This window comes from Rhinoderma darwinii, chromosome 6 (assembly GCF_050947455.1).
Source record: "Rhinoderma darwinii isolate aRhiDar2 chromosome 6, aRhiDar2.hap1, whole genome shotgun sequence".
Classification (NCBI taxonomy): domain Eukaryota; kingdom Metazoa; phylum Chordata; class Amphibia; order Anura; family Rhinodermatidae; genus Rhinoderma; species Rhinoderma darwinii.
The window spans coordinates 49,595,207-49,609,737 of record NC_134692.1 but is presented as its reverse complement, the minus strand read 5'-3'; the positions used below and the strand labels follow the sequence as shown (position 1 = coordinate 49,609,737).

The 14,531-nt window shown below is 41.4% G+C and overlaps 1 protein-coding gene across 3 annotated transcripts in view; it reads left to right on the top strand.

Moving 5' to 3' along the window:
- ADARB1 (adenosine deaminase RNA specific B1) overlaps positions 1 to 14,531 on the top strand; it is a 128,250-nt gene that overhangs the window by 44,181 nt on the left and 69,538 nt on the right. For all 3 annotated transcript variants that reach the window (XM_075829700.1, XM_075829701.1, XM_075829702.1), the window contains one exon: positions 11,172 to 11,254. The gene's annotated coding sequence lies outside the window, so the exon portion shown is untranslated. The remainder of the gene's footprint in view (positions 1 to 11,171; positions 11,255 to 14,531) is intronic.

Below are 14,531 nucleotides of genomic sequence, written 5' to 3'. Positions count from 1 at the left end.
TTAAATAACTCATGTTGACCCATTCAAGATTGGTTTGACTGCTACTGTTTCCCGATACACCTGCTTTGCAATTGTTATAGTTTACCAGGGGTTTCCGCTCCACAATTTGTGTAACAGGCATATATATATATATATATACCTGCTACTTATCCCTGCATCCAAACTTTCTAAAATGCAGAAGACCGCGCACTGAAATTGTAAAAGTGTAATGTGCACGGCTTCCTAGCAAATAATACATACTGCGAGTTTTTAAAAAAAATATATTCTTAGGGCTTGTTCACATCAGCGTTGAACTTCCGTTTGGATTTCCGTTCATCTGTTCCATCAGAGAAACCGATGAACGGAAAGACAAACAAAGTATAGTTTCCGTTTGCATCAGCATTGATTTGAATAGTATTTTATGTTTCAGTTTGCCACGGTTCCGCTAGGTTTCCGTTCTTTTCACGTAAAAACAATATTGCAGCACACTACGCTATAGTTTTAGTGAAAAAAAAAAATAGAAGCCCAGCGGAACGGAGGCAAACAAACCTAAAATACCTTTACCTAAAACTATACTTTCCGTTTCTTTCCATTCATCTGTTCCTCTGACTGAACAAATTAATGGAAGTTCAATGCTGATGTGTTACAAGCCTTTTAATGCAGAGACACCGTGGCGGACATACCATTAGTGCAACATGTGCACTGCACAGGGGCTCATTAGGTAGGGGGGCCCACTGCCATCTTTAAAAGCAGCTTTGTCTATTATATATATTACATGTATGGAATAAGCTATTGACAATGGCTCAGAATTATTCATGAATTGTTACACACCTGACAGGGTGTTCCTTGAGCTAATGGAGAGTAAGGGTATGTGCACACACACTAATTACGTCCGTAATTGACGGACGTATTTCGGACGCAAGTACCGGACCGAACACAGTGCAGGGAGCCGGGCTCCTAGCATCATACTTATGTACGATGCTAGGAGTCCCTGCCTCGCTGCAGGACAACTGTCCCGTACTGTAATCATGTTTTCAGTACGGGACAGCTGTCCTGTAGCGAGGCAGGGACTCCTAGCATCGTATATAAGTATGATGCTAGGAGCCCGGCTCCCTGCACTGTGTTCGGTCCGGGACTTGCGGCCGAAATACGTCCGTCAATTACGGACGTAATTAGTGTGTGTTCACATACCCTAAGGGGCACACATACTGTTCTTGCACGGGGACCCTCTGCTGTCGGCCATTGCAAAGACATGTTGAAATATGATACACAAAGAAAGTGTTTGCTCGTAACTTTGTAAGGGTGCGTTCACATATGCCAGTTGCATTAGCATCAGTTTTTTTTTTGTCTCTGATTAGGGCCTGTCCACCTCAGCGTTGGCTGAGACCACCGCTTCCGTTTCAGTCCCCATTGATATCAATGGTGACGGAAACATTACTAATGGTTTCCATTCGTCACCATTCTAGTAGGTTTCCGTTTTTCCGAAGGAATAAATAGCGCAGTCTGCGCTATTGATTCCGTTGTTAAAACGGAAACCTGCTGGAATGGTGACGAACGGAAACCATTAGCAATGTTTCCGTCACCATTGATATCAATGGTAACTGAAACGGAAGCGGTGGTCTCAGTTTAACTTTCCGTTGCGGGGTTCATCCGACGGAAACCTCTGACGGAACCCCGGAACGGAAAGCCAACGCTGATGTGAACAGGCCCTTACAACTGATGCAAAAATGTATCCGTTGCCATCGGGCTCTTTCACGATTTTTACTACAAAACCATCAGTTGTCAGTTTTTACCATCCGTTTTTACCACAATGGTCCACAAAATGCTAGTCTAGGCTCTGAAAATGTGCCCCTGTATATAGTGCCACACACCCCCTGTAGATAATACCGCAGTACCCCCTGTAGATATTGCCACAGATACCTCCCTGCTCCGCTATAGTGGCATCGCTACCGCTGTAGTAGCTGCAGCGGCTGCTAGCGGTGCCGCCAGCCATGGTGTGTCTCGTCCCGACAGGCGCCCTCATGCCTGGTGTCGCCGCTAGCAGCCGCTATGGCTGTTACAGCGGCAGCGACACCACTAAATAAAGAAGCGGCCGAGCGGAAAGGTGACGGAGTCGCCGGGCCCGGGCGCTTCTGAAACAAGCAGGGGAAGGGAGCCAGTGCAGCGCCCCCTTTCACCTGCTGGGGTGATGCGCCATATGCAATGGCACAGGTCGCACACCCCTAATGCCGGCCCTGGGTGGGAGGGTAGTCGTCAGAGTCTCTGCCTCGAGCGGAATCCCCGGCAATGCTACGACGTGTATATATGGACACTGTCCCTTTCACCTTATTTAACTTTCAATATACTGGTCTTTTCTGCTCTGTCTTGCCCGAAACATTATCTAAGTTCTATATAAACGTTTTTGATTATAACATCCGGATGATATGCATCATACATAATACATTTCTTTTGAACGTTTGTCACTAAAATAAATATACATTGTGTATCATCCTGTTTACATAATCTCAAACAGTGTAGCTTTAAAACGTTGTGCTTTACACATCTATACTGATAAATATCTATAAAAGCTGTACAACGGTTTTTTTTTTTTTTTTTTTGCTCAAATCTGCTTTAAATATATTTTATGGTACATTTCGTTTGAAATATTTCCAAAAGAAAAAATATATCTTATAATCTTTAGAAAATCCATATTCTTCTACATTTATACAGTCTTTAATATATACAATAATTGTTTATGCTCATTTTGAAGATGTGATTTGTGGACATGTTTTATGTCTGATATATTTTTCTTGGTATATTTCGTTCATACACTCTGTTCAGTAACGAAAAATACATCACCTGTAACCTGAATACAGCGTAAAATTTCGTAGGTTTCTACATGCACACATACATGCCGTGATTTCATTATACATGAAACCTGTTTCCTTTTCAAATGCTGTGTGGAGCTGCTCTTGATGGGATGTATTGGGATTGGCTAACCTTGATTTTAAAATCTGTTCTAAATCTGTTGTGTGCTTTGAGTAAGCACAGTCTTGTTTAATATGCGTAAGCTGTAACACTCCTAACCTGTGCCCTCCTTGGATTTTTGAGATGAACAAATATAGCTCTTTTTATATTTTATGGATGTGCTGAGGAACGTGCTTCTTTCCTACTTTGCATGAATTTCTTGCTGGCCTACAATCCTCCTCCTCGCTGCACTCCGTTGAGGAACTACAGATCCCAGAATGTACATATTGTTTTTTCTTGCTACTTGTTTTCATTATTCTCTAGTAGCCTATGCTGTATTCCATATAGGCAAAAAATAAATAATTTGCTGAACACTTATTTTCAAAATCCCCAACCACTAGGGGGAAAGGGGGATGGTTATTTTTTTTTTTTTTTGCCTTCCTGTGTCATGATGACACTGTCATAGCACAGGAAGAGAAGTATGGAGCAGGCTCACAGACCGTTTACACCTTGCACTAATGGCCAGGATTGGAGATCTCTCCGATCCTGGCTATTTATCCACTCAGATGCCGCTGTCAATAGCGACCATGGTATCTACGCCATTAGAAAGTAGGGCCGCCTCTTTAATCAGCCTGTCGGCCCCTCCCTTATACCATCCCGTTTGGCCGATTATTGCAGCCTGGCGGCCTAACCTAATGAAGGCCCCCAGGTCTGCCGTCTTTCTGCTCCTATTAAGCTCTAGTTTAAGTTGCCTGGGGGGGGACTTAACTTTTCTTTTCTTTTTTAACTGTTTAATATTTTCTTATTTTTATATAATAAAAAATGTATGGTTAAAAAAAAAAACTATTGCCCTTAAAGAATGTTCACACGCACTAATTACGGACGTAATTCGGGCGTTTTTGCCCCGAATTACTTCCGAAAATAGCGCCTCAATAGCGTTGACAAACATCTGCCCATTGAAAGCAATGGGCAGATGTTTGTCTGTTCACACGAGACGTAATTTACGCACCGCTGTCAATTGACGGCGCGTAAATAGAGCCATTATTCATTGACTCCAATGAATAGCAGCGCCAATTACGTCCGTAATGGACGCGGCGTTCAAGCGCCTGCACATGCAGTTACGGCTGAAATTACGGGGATGTTTTCAGGCTGAAACATCCCCGTAATTTCAGCCGTTACGGACGCCCTCGTGTGAACATACCCTTAGCAGGTTTCTCGTGTAAAAACTACTTGGGCTTTGTTTCTTATGAATGCACGATTTTGTCTGGATGGATATTTTAGATAAAGCCTTATATGGGTATGCATTGAAAAATCTATGTTTAGGGGCGTGCAGTCAAATCCCAAGCATTTTTGTTCGTGTGTGTGTGTATATATATATATATATATATATATATATATATATATATATATATATATATATATTTTTTTTTTTGAAACGCTTGTATTAAATACCTCAAATATTATCAATTACCATGTGCTAGAAAGGATATGAGGTTGCTAAACAACTTGTATAGCTGCCCCTGCATTGCCTCTCTTCGTTCTCTACAACATAGTATCCTGAAGAAAAATAAAAACAAAGTTCTGTCAGATCAGTAGCTTGGCTGTTTACGCAGCTACTGCTTGTAATGTGTGTAATTTATTGACTTTGTTTTTGCCTGTAGAGGTGCCCATACATATTAGACTAAAGTGGCCTAAACCGACCATTGGCCTAATGTAGTTGATGAGGCTTAGTTGATGAGTTGTAGCTGGGGAGGCGCTGTTGACAGATGTGATCATTTGCTGCACAGTCCTTTTTTTTTTTTTTTCTGCTTTAGTAACATAACCGACACCTTTTATGCTTATGTAACCCCCTTCCCGACCAGCCCACATAGATTAACGGGCTGCAGCCCTGGTCCTTGTTACTCCTCCGGTTGCCATAGCAACCATTAGGCGCACACGGACATTCACCGCAGCCCGGCAACTCTCAGTACTTGCTGCTACAGCGGGAAGACATCGGGTGGGATCACAGCTGTGATCTCCACCGACTAACTCCTTAAAGAGGCTCTGTCACCAGATTATCAAATCCCTATCTCCTATTGCATGTGATCGGCGCTGCAATGTAGATAACAGTAACTTTTTTTTTTTTTTTTTAAAACGTTCATTTTTGGCCAAGTTATGAGCTATTTTTTATATATATATATATATATATATATATATATATATATATATATATATATATGCAAATGAGCTTTGAAATGGACAATTGGGCGTTTTTTTTTCGTTATGTCCAACTGGGCGTGTATTGTGTGTTTAACAAAGGCCTTCCAGTCTGCCATCTATAGAAGGACTTAGGGCAGATACAGACGGACGTTGCGTTTTTGCGCGCGCAAAAAACATTTGACAGCTGCGTGTGTCATCCGTGTATGATGCACGGCTGCGTGATTTTCGCGCAGCCGCCATCATAGAGATGAGGCTAGTCGACGCCCGTCACTGTCCAAGGTGCTGAAAGAGCTAACTGATCGGCAGTAACTCTTTCAGCACCCTCGACAGTGAATGCCGAACACAATATACAGCAACCTGTTAAAAAAAAAAGAAATTTCGTACTTACCGAGATCTGCCCTCCCGGCCGTTGCCTTGGTGACGCGCCTCTCTTGACATCGGGCCCCACCTCCCTGGATGACGCGGCAGTCCATGTGACCGCTGCAGCCTGTGCTTGGCCTGTGATTGGCTGCAGCTGTCACTTGGACTGAATTATCATCCCGGGAGGTCAGACTGGAGGAAGAAGCCGGGAGTTATCGGTAAGTCAGAACTTCGTTTTTGTTTTACAGGTTCATGTTTTTTGGGATCGGTAGTCACTGTCCATGGTGCTGAAACAGTTTAACTCTTTCAGCACCCTGGACAGTGACTATGTCCTGACGTCGCGTACCGGACATTTTTTTGCCGAGTTCGGCCAAACCCGGTGAAGTTCGGTTCGCTTGTCCGGGTTCGCTCATCTCAAAGACACTCCGTTTGGATGTTCGGAAACAAAAGCACGTGGTGCTTTTCTGTTTGCATTCATCCTTTTGACAGCTGGTGCGCTGTTTCAGTCGGTTCGCACGGAAGTGCTTCCGTGCAACCTGCGTGGTTTTCACGCACCCATTGACTTCAATGGGTGCGTGATGCTCGAAATACGCAGAGTTATTGAACCTGTCGCGTTTTGTACGCAGCGAACAAACGCTGCGCAAAAAGCACGGGCTGTCTGTACTGCCCCATAGACTTGTATTGGTCGATGCGTGGCGCGTGAAAACCACGCGGCCCGCATGGACCGAATACACGCTCATGTAGGTCGTTATAATACGCTACATAAGTATTGTAGGGTAACAATGATCCAACAGTTGGATCTTCAAATCCCTAGTGGGAATAAAGTAAAAAAAGAAATAAAAACTTACAAATATAAATAAGTAATTTTATATTCAAAGTTCCAAGTAATAACATTTAAAAATTGCACTTTTTCCCTTTTTATAAAGTCCTTTATTAGAAATAAATAAACTATGCATAATTAGTATTGCCATGTCCGTAAGGGTCTGAACTATAAAAATATAATATTTATCCAGGACAGTGAACTCCGTAAAAAAAATTGTGAAAAGCTAACTCGCTATTTTTAGTCACTTCAGTTCCTAAAATTTTTTAATAAATAGGGATCAAAAAGTTGCATGTACCCAAAAATTTTACCAATAAGCTACAGGTGATTCCACCAAAAATAAGCCCTAGCACAGCTTTCTTGATGGAAAAATTTAAAAAGTTGTGACTCTTAGAATATGGCAACACAAAAACAAAAGTTTTTTTTAAAACCGCGATTTTTATCGTGCAAACACCGTAAAACACAAAAAAACTTTATACATATGGTATCGCCGTTATCCCATCGACCCGCAGAATAAATTGTCAGTTATAGCCCGCGGTGAATGCCGTAAAAAGAAAATAAACAATAGAAGTTTTCATGGCCTAACTCCACTAAATTCAGCAAAAAACCTGTGTGATCAAAATGCTCAATATACCCCTAGATTATTTTAAGGCTGGAGTTTCCCAAATGGGGTCACCTTTGGGGGGTTTCCACTGTTTTGGTCCCTCAGGGGCTTGGCAAATGCGAGATGGTGCCCGAAAACCAATCCAGCAAGTTTGCGCTCCAAAAGCCAAATGACGCCCCTTCCCTTCTGAACTCTGCCGTGTCTCCTAACAGCCGTTTATTACCACACGTGGGGTATTGTCGTAATCGGGAGAAATTGGTTTTCAAATGCTGTGGTGGTTTTTTTTTTCTATATGCCTTGTAAAAATGTACACTTTCTACGTTTTTGTTGGAAAACATTTAGATTTTCATTTTCACGCTCTTATTCCACTATATGTTAAGCAAAAAACCTGTAGGGTCAAAATGATCACTACACCCCTAGATAAATTCCTTGAGGGCTGTAGTTTGCCAAATGGTGTCTTTTTGAGGGTCTTCCCACAAGACCTCTTCAAACCTGACATGGTGCCTAAAATATATTCTAATAAAAAGGAGGCCCCAAAATCCTTTAGGTGCTCCTTTGCTTCTGAGGGCCACATGTGGGACATCTCTAGAAACTGCAGAATCTGGGCAATAAATATTGAGTTGCGTTTCTCTGGTAAAACCTGTTACAAAAAAAAAAATTATTTTCTATAGAGAAAAATGAAATTTATAAGTTTCACCTCCACTTTGCTTTAACCCCTTCCTAACATTTGACATATCCATACGCCAAAGTCGGGTAGGGGGAAGTATGGAACAGCCGACACTTCAGTGCAACGAGCGGCATCGTGCTCGAGTGCGATCCCGCTCGTTTATCTCGTTAACTGCCGTGGTCAATAGCAACCGCAGCATTTAAATCGTTAGAAAGAGGGGGGCGACCAACGCTAACAGCTCATCGCGCCCCACGCAACCCAATCGCAGGGGGCCATAGTTACTATGGCTGCCTGGGGGCCTAATGAAGGCCCCAGGACTGCCATCTTTGTGCACCTATTAAGCCCTTAAAAATCAATAGTTAAATAAAAAACAAAACCCTTTTCCCATTTCCCTCCTAGAACATAGTAAAAAAATAAATAAAATAAACAGAATTGGTATCGCTACGTCCGTAAAAGTCTGATGTATTACAATATATCATTATTTAACCCGCACGGTGAACGCCGTAGAAATATATATATTTTTTTACAGTTTTCTAGTACATTATATGGCTAAATAAATGGTGCTACGAAAAACTACAACTTGTCCCGCAAAAATCAAGCCCTCATAGGGCTATATTGACGGAAAAATAAAGAAGTTATGGTTTTGGAAGGTGGGGAGGAAAAAACGAAAATGAAAATCGGCTGCGGTGGGAAGGGGTTAATTTCTGTGAAACACCTAAAGGGCTTAAGCAACTTTCTGAATGCTGTTTTGAATACTGAGGGGTGCAGTCTTTAAAATTGGGTGACTTATGGAGGTTTCTAATATATGTGGCCCTCAAAGCCACTTCAGAACTGATCTGGTCCACAAAAAAATAAGTTTAGGAAGTTTTCTTGAAAATTTGAGAAATTACTGATTAAGTTTTAAGCCTTGGAATGTCCTAGAAAAATAAAAGGATGTTCAAAAAACGATGCCAACATAAAGTAGACCTATGGGAAATGTGAACTAGTCACTATTTTTTGTGGTATTAGGCTACATTCACACGACAGTGAAAAAAAAATGTCCATTAAAAACTGATCAACTGTCAGTATTTCATGGCCATTTTGCATCAGTGTGACTAAATTTTCATCCATTTTCAGTCCGTCTGTCCGTTTTTTAATGGCTGTTTGACATCCGTTTTGCATCAGTTTTTCATGGCCGTTAAAAAAACCTGATGTTTCATTGGTCAGGCTTTTTTTTTTTTTTGTACCAACCCCCTGAAAACACCCAAAGGAAGGTCACGTGTTCAACTAGACACTATTTACAACCTCCCTGTATATGATGCCACACACCGCCACATGAATTCCCTACATACTCACCGATGCAGCGCTGACACTCGCCAATGCAGCTTGTCTTCACGCGTGGTCTCTCGTCTTCATGAGATCTGCGAAGGCAGCGCGATTACGTCATCTTCGCAGAAACCGGGAAGACGAGAGACCACACCTGAAGAGGTCGGCGCTGCATCAGTGAGTGTCATCACGTCGCCGATAGCCAGCAGGGGAACTAGTAGTTCCCTTGCCAATCCCCATGTCACATCCGTTTTTATCGGTTGTTACATGTATTGAGTCGTTAAAAACGGATCCATTGACTTCTATGGGGGCTGTCATGCCGTGAAAACGGCCATAAATAGGACATGTCCTATTTTTTGTCGCCCGTTCTTCATGTGCCGTTAAAATAACGGCCATGTGAATACACCCATAGAACATTGTTCTGAAAACGGCCCGAGTGACGGCCGTTAAAAGAGCGGCTGTCACACGGCCTTTTTTCACGGTCGTGTGAATAAGGCCTTACTATCTGTTTTACAAGCCGATACATTTAAATTTAGAATAATTCAAATTTTTGCAAATTTTCTAAAATAGTTCTGTCTTCTAACGAACCAAGCACCCATCATATGACCAGGACAGAACTTTATCCTCTGAAAGTAAACCGTGAAAGTTTATATGGAATGACTGCAAGCAGAGATCTTGAAAACCGTTAGGAATTGATACAGGAAGTGTTGAGAAAATGTTATAACTTGTATAAAAAACACTTAGTTACTGAAACTGGAGAACTTTTTCACTGCCAAGGACAAATGTAAGGGTATGTTCACACGGCCGAGAAATCGGAAGCAGAACGCCTCCAAACATCTGCCCATTGATTTCAAAGGGAAAAACGTCATTCTGTTCCGACGGGCCATGTTTTTTACGCGGCCGTTTTGAAAAATGGCCGCGTAATAAAACGGCCCCCAAAAAGAAGTGCAGGTCACTTCTAGGGACGATTTTGGAGCCGTTTTCCATAGACAATAGAAAACGGCTCAAAAAACTCAGCGAAAATCGCAAGTGACTTGAAAAACGTCTGACAATCAGCTGGTTTCCCTTGAAAATAACTCTGTATTTTCAGATGTTTTTGGTTAAGCGTGTGAACATAGCCTAACACACCATGATTTTAAACCATTGCCAGGACTAGAAAATAAGGTCTAGAGCTTAGATCTTCGCTTTCGAACGATAACCAGGATCAAAGTTCTAGCTGCAATATTTGGGGGTAGTTTTAAGTTCTTTTTTCCAGCTCACCCAGTGACCTAACCAGAACACATCCGGTTAGTGTCCAGTCCCCCTGTACAGTCCCCAACTGACCCCATGGTTTTGATGCATGTATTGTACTACCCCCACACACTTTAGCGATAGAAGATACCTGCTCTCGGATCGTCAATTTTTTTTTTTTTTTTTAAAGGGATGAGAATATGAGCAGTTAATCATCTAATCACCCCCTGCACCTAATCCAGTTGTCGACTCCATGACTCAAATGTTAACTGGCACCTGGATCGTGAATATTTTCGGTCTCTTCAGCTTTGATTTAGTGAAGATATCTGCATGTAGACCTACTTAAATGGCGTTATTGAACTCTGCACATCCTGAACTTTTTAGGTGTTGTGCTTCTAAGGCTCACCTTGGGTCAAACTTTGCACCACAAACATATTTTTGTAAATTTTTTCTTTACAAAGTTTTTTATGTTTTGATGCAAAATTGCATGAAGAGGACCATGAATGTAAAGTGCTGGGTATTTTACAATGTATCAGGTGTTTACTTTCCTACAATGTGTGGGTATAACGGATCGATCATCTATTTTTTTTTTTCTTCTATAATTAAGGTATTCTTTATGTAGTGTGAAAGATGTTCCGAAAACCCTGGAAGCAAAAAGGTTAAATGCTTCATATTCTGTCATGTTGCTAATATAATGACATTGCTTCTTGAGGGGCTATGACCTAGCTTGAACATCCTAGTTAGTATTGGCCAAAAATTAACCATAAACTACCTGCTTTCTCATGGGTTTTTGCTTAATTTGACAGATGTATTTATAAATGTCTAGTGTAATTGGTAATACATTTTCCCATTGTTTATTATTGATATATTCGCTTACATGAAACATCATGCAGTGTTTGCATAGTCACTGGTGTCACATGGTGGGAGCTGACATGCTGCCATAAGATTATTCATTACGTATGTAAAATGGCAGAGGCACAGCCAACTCTTCTGCCGTATTGAAGAGGATTTTCTGGAGCCATCTGTTATCAAGCTCTTAAAATGTATTTTTCTTTTTCCAGTCTACATACCAGCTGGGGATCTTCCTGGTCATCCCAAGTTTCAGAAGTCCACAAAAAGCAGTATCTACCTGAAGCCTTTGAAGGTATGTCTCATGCAGTGCTTGCTTTGTTTACCTTTTAGAAGAAGAAATGGAGGATGCTGAAATCCTCTTTTCGGTGTGACATGAATTACTAACATGGTGATGCTAGAGTAAGAAATTATAGTGCCTTGCTTCCCCCTCTTGGTGTTTTTTCCTGTTTTTTTTTTTTGTTTTTTGCATTACAACCTCAAACTAAAAAAAAAAGATTTTTGGGACGTTTGTACTAGTTGATTTACACAACATGCCTACCACTTTAACACTGCAAAATTTTTTTTTTTTACTTCAACACAAATCATAATAAACTGGTTGCAGACGCAGGACGAGAATGCTCATCCTGAGCGGCTGGTTGTTGTCGCATTAGGACGAGCATTCTCGTCCTGCAGTTAACCCCTTAATGACCAGCCTATTTTAGACCTTAATGACCAAGCCATTTTTTACGTTTTTCCATCGTCGCATTCCAAGAGCTATAACTCTTTCATTTTTGCGTCGACAGCTGTAAAAGGTCTTGTTTTTTTGCGGGACAAGCTGTATTTTTTCATAGCACCATTTTGGGGGACATATTATTTGTTGATTAACTTTTATGAACTTTTTGGGGGGGGGGGGGGAATAGAAAAAAACGTGAAATTTCGCCACGCTTTTTCGCGTCTGAAATCTACGCCGTTTACCGTGTGATATAAATACCACAATAACTTTATTCAGCGGGTTGTTACGATTGCAACGATACCAAATTTGTATCGTTTTTGTATGTTTTACTACTTTTACACAGTAAAAACACTTTTTTTTTCAAAATTATTTGTTTCTGTGTCTCCATATCTGAAGAGCCGTAACGTTTTTATTTTTTCGCCGATGCGGTTGTGTGAGGGCTTTTTTTTTGCGGGAAGACTTGTCATTTTTATTGGTACCATTTTGGAGTAGATGCGACTTTTTGATCACTTTTTATAACATTTTTTTAAGTCAGGATACACCGAAAACCGCAATTTTTCCATAGTTTTTTATTAAATTTTTTACGGCGTTCACCGTGCGGCTTAAATAATGTAATAGATTTATAGTCGGGGTCGTTACGGACGCGGGGATACCAAATATGCGTAACTTTTTAAATTTATTTTGGTTTTTTAATAGTACAGGAGTTTGTAAGGGGAAAAGGTGGGTTTTTCATTTTTTTTTAATTAACTTTATTCAACTTTTTTTTTACTTTTTTACTAGTCCCACTAGGGGACTATAATATGCGATTCTGCGATCGCTATTATAATACACTGCAATACTTCTGTATTGCAGTGTATTACTGCCTGTCCGGTTAAAACGGGCAGGCATCTGCTAGGTCATGCCAGAGGCATGATCTAGCAGGCATTCATGACAGGCAGACCTGGGGGCCTTTATTAGGCCCCCGGCTGCCATAGAAGACAGACACTCGGCGATCTTATCGCCGGGTGTCTGTGGGAGAGAGAGGGATCTCCGTCCCTCTCTCCAAAACCACTCAGATGCGGTGCTCGCTATTGCGCACCGCATCTGAGGGGTTAAACATGTGAGATCGATACTTATATCGATCTCACACGGCAGAGCAGGGACGCTCCCAGCCCTCAGCTGCCTCTAGCAGCTGAGAGCAGGGAGATTTGACAGCTCCCTGCTCTGTTTACTCATCCTGATGCAGTGCCGTAAAAAGGCATATGCATCAGAATAAAGCCCGTTAGTGGCCGCCGTTAAAAAGCGTATTGGCGGTCACTAACTGGTTAAACTGTCACAGCTTGTAAACAAATGGTGACAGGACAGTGACTTCAGCTGTCAGACAGCTGATCGTCACAGCCATCGGTGGCGGGACCAATCGCGGCGCTCACTCCAGACTGATCAACCACAGCAGAAAAGTGAATTGCCACCTTCCTCTGATGGATCTCCTCATTTCTGTCACAGTTCGTGACCGTTCTGAGGAGATCGGACCAGAGAGAATTTAGTGTGTCCCCCTCACAGCTAAAACACTACACAAACCCATTTTTTAACCCCATAAAGCTCCTTGATCCACCTCCCTTCTCCATTTGGGGACCTGTCAAAAAGTTATTTTGTTTGTTCAAAAACAACTAAAAAAAATTGGTAGTAGTGTAGGATGTGTATATATATAGGTGTGTGTGTGTGTGTGTGTGTATATATATATATATATATATATATATATATACACACCCACACACACGCGCGCGCAGATGTCCGAAAAGGAGTGTTAACCCTTCCTGCGCTGACGTTTTAGGCGCGGTTTCCTGTTTTATCAAAAAATAAAGTTAATTTATATAATATAAAGATTATTAGTAGTAGTTTAGGTAGGTTACATATATACTTATACACAGACATACACCAAGTTTCTGCCGACATTTCAGACAGTTTTTTTTGTTTGTCATAAAATTAAGTTTAAAAAATATAGGTAGTTGTATTATAACAGCACACAAAAAAGTATATAGATGTATTATAAGTTATATATATTTAGTACACTTTAGTTAGGTGTTAAGTGTGTGAGCTCCTTTTTGCGCTGAAGTTTCAGGAGCTGTTTTTTTGTGGTCCTAAAAATAAAAAATTATGGCTAAACAGAAGTACACTGTGGAGGAGGCCTACGCCGTGCTGTGTTTAGACACCGACACAGAAACCGCCAGTGAGGATGAGGAACACTTCCTTATGTCATTCTCTAGCGATAGTGAGTAACCCCCACAAAGACAGAGTAGGCAGAGTGACTCACTTTGAGGCATTATTAAGGTTCCTCCATTACACTGACAACAGCCAGTGCCCTCCGCCTGGTGACCCCAACCACGACAGGTTATTTAAAATTACGCCGCTTATTACACTTTAAGTGAAAAATTTTCAGAGGCATACACCCCAAATAAAAACATTGCCATAGATGAGTCACTCGTGTTCTTCAAAGGAAGGCTATGATTTAGGCAATACTTGCCAAGTAAAAGTATGGAATCAAAATTCATAAACTCTGGGAGTGAACGTGGGTACACTCACAGATATAGAATTTGAGGGAAAAGACTCCCAAGCCTGCCCAACAGAGTGCCCCCCCTGTCCTCCACATAAGCGGCAAAATTGTTTGGCACCTTTTGTACCCCCTGCTAGATGAAGGTTATAAAAAAATAGGCGCCGGTGGCACAATACGGAGAAGTCAAAAAGGCCTCCCAAAATATTTGGCCGACCAAAAACTGAGACCTGGTGATAGGTCATTGTGTAATGTGACTGTGATGGTGACCAAACTTAGGGATAAAAAGGATGTTTTTATTATCACGTCCATTCATTGGGACAGCAGCAC